The 6,230-nt window shown below is 43.1% G+C and overlaps 1 protein-coding gene across 1 annotated transcript in view; it reads right to left on the bottom strand.

The window, feature by feature from the left end:
* Positions 1-6,230, bottom strand: part of DDRGK1 (DDRGK domain containing 1) — a gene marked incomplete at its 5' end in the record, with an annotated part of 28,607 nt that overhangs the window by 21,702 nt on the left and 675 nt on the right. The gene's annotated exons all lie outside the window — the stretch shown is intronic.

Genomic DNA, 6,230 nt, shown 5'->3' with positions numbered 1-6,230 from the left:
AGTCCTCAGGCAGCACTAATAATAGTCTAATAACTAGTCACAATTTTTATATTTTTAAAGTTTTTAATTTAATTTGGTGTCTATCCAGTTTAGAAACCAAACAAGACACTGGTTTAATAATCTGAAGCCACAGCATCAGTCAACACTTAGGACAGAAAAAGGACAGCACATAAAGGACATTAGACCCTCAGAGCAGCAGTCAAACCACTTGAAGTTTATTCTCCAGTAAAGCCATATGGCAGAACTGAGAAACCACACACCTCCCCCTTCCACACAGTCTGAGCTTGAACTGCCTTCAGGGAAGACACACACTGTGGCACTTTGGTAACACCTAAGTCACTGTATGAGTAGCAGCAAGTCAAAACTGACTTTTGATTCACTAGTTGGGATATTAGTCAAAGCTTAACTGTACTAGAAAGGTTTTCCTACTGAATAAGCACTAAAACTCATTCAACTACTACAACAGTTGATTTAGCTCAATCACCAGCTGTTTCACAAGAACAGTGTGGGACCACATCAGTGTTTCTAAGTTTACACATTTTCCAGATCTCTCAGCACTCAGAAAAAAATGCTTCTTATTTTAAGAAATTTCAGCACCAACATATTCTTCTCAAACTTATGCACAATCTCCATCACTGAATGGGGATAAAAGAAATATAATTGCTTTAATATCATTTTTTTCCACCCAAACTAGCAGAAAATACTCATGCAATATTTTTTTTGCTGCAAGATTTGAATGCTAAACTTAGATGCTACACAAAGCAATAATGGGCATATTAACATGCCCAATTATTGCAATATTGAAAACTTTAAAAACTTTTTTGTCTGTTTTGTGCTTTCTCCCTCAATAGTGATTAATGCTTATAAAGAAAAAGATGAGATTCTGATCTCCAAGTCTTGCCACTCAAAAAAGGAGAAGAACTTATGATTTCATTTATGTTAGACTCATTAAATTTTCTTTATCATGGTTTATTTTACAAGCTAGAGCCCTCAGACTTCCCAAAGCTGTGGATTTATCATTACTGATTCTGTGGAAATAAAATAACTTCACCAAATGTTCACCATACTGAACAGTCCAACTCCTCTGCTCAGATGTACAATGCTAAAAGCTCAGAGAACAGAGCATGAAAGGACAGGACAAGGGGGATGGCTTCAAACTGAAAGCAAGTAGGTTTAGACTGGATATCAGGAATAAATTCCTTCCTGTGAGGGTGGTGAGGCACTGGCACAGGTTGCCCAGAGAAGCTGTGGAAGTGTTACGGGCCAGTCTGGATGGGGCTTGGAGCAGCTGGTCTAGTGGAAGGTGTCCCTGCCCATGGCAAGGGCTTGGAACTAGATGGTTTTTTATGTCCCTTCCAACCCAAACCATTCTGTATTCCATGAAAAGCCATGCAGATGCTGGGATATTTAACCCTTTAGAATTACATGCTGTGGAAACCAGAGAACCCATATTCTGTACCAGTTTGGAATAAAGGCTGTTGAGAAAACCAAATTATTTCTCTTTGATGCAGTCCTTACTTTCTGTTTGTTAGAGAAACAAACCAAAACAGAATATTCCGTACAAAATCCCATTTTTTTTTTGGCAAGGCTTTTGCAACAAGTCAGAGAGGTAATTTTCAAGATGTGGAAGTGTGTGTCTTTCAAAATTAAACCCTTGAAATACTTGCTGGAAATATAATGGCTTGCTTAGGCTCTGCTGGCACATCCTTCCCTTTTGCCTTATGTCTGCATGGAGCTCAGCCTCACCCACACACCCACCAGACCCTGAGGGTTGCCCAAAGGTCTTTGTTCTGCTTCACAGTCTGGAGATTGCTGCCATTCCTTAGAGAAGTCTGTTTCATTGTCACCACACCACAATTTAGGGGAATGACACTCACTGGTTTCAGTCAACATTTCAGCCTCATATCAACAGCAGCAAGTTTTGGTCCGAGTCACTACTCAAGTGACAGAAAACTTGCACTGCAAAACCTGTGTCCTGCTCTCTGAGTGACTGAACAACCCTGGAGCAGGCACTGTGCCTGTGCACACCTCTGTCTCTCCACACACACTTTGCATGGAATGCTGAGACAGGCAGGTTTTCTCACTGTTTGTTTGTACAAAGTCACAGTGAGAAATAATGTCAAACTCCTCCAAGCAGAAAGACACTGCCTCTGACCATCACAGAATGTTAAGCGTTTAGAATGGACCTTAAAGATTATTTAGTCCCAACCTCCCCTGCCCTGGGCAGGGACACCTCTCACCAGACCAGGTTGCTCAAGGCTTTATCCAACCTGGATTTGAACACTGCCAGGGTTGAGGCAGCCCCAGCCTGTTCCGGTGTCTTATCGCTCTCATTATTTATCATCCTTGTTATTTAAACCACAGTGGGATCAAGATGACCCAACCACACCTGCCATTATTTGTTCATCCTCACCCATATGTCTGTGTCACTTTCTGCTTCGTGAAACAAAAATGCAGTGTCAAGTATCTTCTTCACCTCTGAGGTCTTTGCAGTGTTCACAATGAGCAGGTTTGGAGGGACATAAGACCTCAAGCCCCGGACAACTGCTTTTCTTGAACAGGATCAACAACCAAGCGAAATTTCTCAGCAAAGCACCTTTATGTTCACCCAAAGGTGAGCAGTGTCTAAGTGGATGCACTCAGAGCATCAGTCAGGCACAAACAATACCCTCCCTGGTCAGTAAATAAATGGGATCTGAAACTGGGAAATGGCGAATCTATTTATTTGCACTACCCCATGCCCCAAACAACCCTCAGCCCACCTCCAACTTATCCCCTTTCCCACTGCCTAGCTTGGCCTCTCCTGTCCTAAATGATTAATGCCTGAAATCCTCTCCCATTTATGCCTTGCAGCAAGTTCATTTTCATCTTGGCAGTAGCTAACCCACAAAGCCACCTCTGTCTGGGTTCAATTTAAATTAAGATACAACAGAGCTAATTAAGTCTTCTAGTGGGATATCAACCTAACCACATGAATACACAACTCTCCTCCAGACTCCTTTTCCACAGGGAGAGGCAGGGCACCCTTTTACAGTGCGCAGAGCACACAGACTTGAACAGGTTGCCTGGATTGCACTGGGCTGCAGGAGAGGCAGCAGTGTTGGGGCTAAATTGGGCAATTTAAGGCAATCAAACCCATTTGTCTAAAACCAGCCTGGAAGTCACATGGGTGGAACAGGCTCAGGGGTCTCAATCATTCCGAGAACTACTTTGTCACCAAGGAAGACTATCTCCCCAGCAATGTTTGGTCATCAGAGGGTATTTATGGATGTTGTGCTAACAGAAAACCTCGTTTGAGTACTCAATTAACCACTGAAAACCACTGCTCAGCAAATGAGGCAGTAGGGACCCAGCTGGAGGCCTAGCCCACAGCACAGCCCACATGGAACCTGTGAATAAGGAACCCACACACCCGTGGGGGTTGTCATTCTGGTAGAAGTGTCAAGGCATTTGGTGCTTCTGTCAGACAATCCCACCCCATGGAGCTAAGGGAAGAATTACAATCTGGTTTAGCTCCACTGGCAACAGGTATAAATTTGAATATTCAAGTTAATCATTCACTAGCCATGTCTGTATTAAATGACTCCTTAGCCAGACTTGCAAGTAAATAAGATAAAGATCTCTGCTGCAGAAGGGACAACTAGAAGTTTTCAAGGTTCTGATCCTAGTGCCTGTGTTTTGAGGGTTTTTTAACTCCCCCATTACTCTGTGAGAGATTTGAGTCCGGGCACAACACAACAGCTCAGCACAAGCAGCACTAACTGTGGGCTATGAGTCTACCCTTGAAGCTCCTTTTCTCATTCTGGAATTGAAACCTGATTGTTAGATGGAAACCAGAAATCCCTTGTGCTCACCACAGCTCCAAAGTCTGCAAGTGTTGCTTTGAGGACGTTTCCTAGAGTCAGCAGAACTGGCTCTCAGCTGGCAGAACACTACGGTGTTAACAACAGTTCCTACATTATTTCTATGACTGTAACAGTAACACAGGTTTGTCCAGGGCACCCTCACACCCTCCCTGAGGTCACTGCTAGTGATGGGTTAGTGAAGAAGACACTTCTTGGCAGAAGTCAGAGTGACCCAGAGCAGGCTCAGGTAACTTTTCCTGAACCTAAACACAGGCCCTGAGTGGAAATTCCACACACAGAACAGAAACTTACTAATAAAGCATTTCAACAAATGTAACAGTTATTTTAACAACAAAAACCAATTCCACTTGAGCTGCAGACGTTCAGAAGCCTTCTAAAGCCACAGAAACATTTGACAGGCAAGACTGAAGAATCCAGACTGGCTTGTTTTGGGTGTTTCTGTCTAAATTGCTAAATAACTTTGTTCTTCAGCCCTGGGTGCCCCAACTGGTCCTGTACTGCCTGGCACTGGACATCCCTGCATGCACTCTGAGCTCTCTTTCCATTGAATCAACTCATTCTTGTAACACAAAACTCTGCTGTGGAGGAGAGAACTTGTTATTTACAGCTTGAAATGGAGGCAGTAATTAGCCCAAACTGATGTATATTGCAATGACACAGAGCAAATACACAAACTCAGACAAATCCAAAAGTGATTCCAGGCCTATGCCACAGTCCACATAGTGAGCTTTGAAGCATGTAACACACCCTTTCCCAAGGGGGAAAAAACCTCCAAACCCCACACTAACACAGGTAGATCAGGGCTAGGCTAAAGGCTTTGCAGCACAGGGAGTCCATGACAGAAGGGCTAATCCCAACTAATAATGGCCACTAGTCACTGCACACACCAAGGATCCTGGGACAGACACTTCTCTCCACAGCTACACTGCTCAAGCATGTGCTCAGTCTCCAAATGCTTTGGGGTTCCTGTTGTGCACCTGTGCTCAGGCATCTGGAAAGACCATCCCAAAATATGAATAAAACTACGCACAGAAGCACAAAACAGAGGCAAAGAGCAAGAAGCTGTTTTAATTTGGCAAAGAAATTAAAGAAAACAAACAAAAGAGGGATGTCATTTCAAAGGAAACCATGTAAGAGCCGCAGCACTTGCATCTGATGTAGAGAAAGCTGCAAAAGAATTATTTATAAAGCCCAATGACACAGATTCTTCTATTGCTAAAGTGACAATTTAAGAGAAGATGAGCCATTTGCTCTGACAGTTTCACTGTTGGCCTTCAGTATTCGAACTTTTGATGTCTGGAGTTGAAAACAAAATATTAGTTTATTTTTTTCTTTCCAGGATGTGATCACATGAGAAGAAATAACCAAAGTTGAAAAGTTCAGACCTGTCCATTCTCTGTCTGTGAAACTGCTGAACATAATTAGCTTGAAAAACATGTTTACCTGCCAATGTGAGTGCCAGAAGCTTCTACAAACTGCAAGACAAGAAAAGCTGAAGAAAGAGCAACAAGCGTCTAATCAAGGCATCACACAGGTGTGTGCTCACAGCTTCTCACCCACTGCACACCAAAAAGACAATCTGATCTCCATTGCAAACTCCAGTGAAGCAAACCCCACTTTCATCAATAACTGAGCAGAAATCCTGAACACTTCACCCACAATCTGAAAGCAGAAAGAATCCAGTGAGGCGAATCGTGGTGATTTCATCTCTTTAGCAATAAAGATACTAATGTGTGAAGTTTCACCAGAAAAGAGACTGACGCTTACAGGGTGTGAAAAGGTGTTACTTATCATCACATTCTTGTCTATAACCACAGCACAGAAGCGCAGCTATGAACTACGTCCAGCACAGGAGGACTCATTGTCAACAACCTGCTGGCAGTAAGGCAAAGTGCTGCAGTCTGTGGTGATCTTCAGGTAACCAGCTTGATCCTGATCACCACCTGGATAACTGCTTGGAAAGAAAACTCCAGATTTTGCAGAGGTTACACTGGGGAATTAACTTTGCAAGAAACCAATACTTTACTCCAGCTCATTATTCAACGCAAGGTGTGGATTCTGTTTTTCCAAATTTAACCTGCAAGGCTAAGCAGGAAATACAAAAGCTGGTTTCTAGAAGTAAGGGAAGAGTATGTTGTGATGCACTGTTGGCACAACAAGCTGTCAGAATTCACCTCACAAGGAGGAAGATGCTCCAGTAAAAGGTAAATGGTATCTAGGGATCAAGGATGAAGTAGGAAGGGAATAATAGAACCACAGAATGTTAAGGGGTTGGAATGGACCTTAGAGATCATCTAGTCCCAAGCCCCTGCCCTGGGCAGGGACACCTCCCACCAGACCAGGTTGTTCAAGGCTTTATCCAAC

The sequence above is a fragment of the Acanthisitta chloris genome, unplaced genomic scaffold, assembly GCF_000695815.1.
Source record: "Acanthisitta chloris isolate BGI_N310 unplaced genomic scaffold, ASM69581v1 scaffold14468, whole genome shotgun sequence".
Lineage (NCBI taxonomy): Eukaryota > Metazoa > Chordata > Aves > Passeriformes > Acanthisittidae > Acanthisitta > Acanthisitta chloris.
This window is presented reverse-complemented; position numbering and strand designations above follow the sequence as displayed.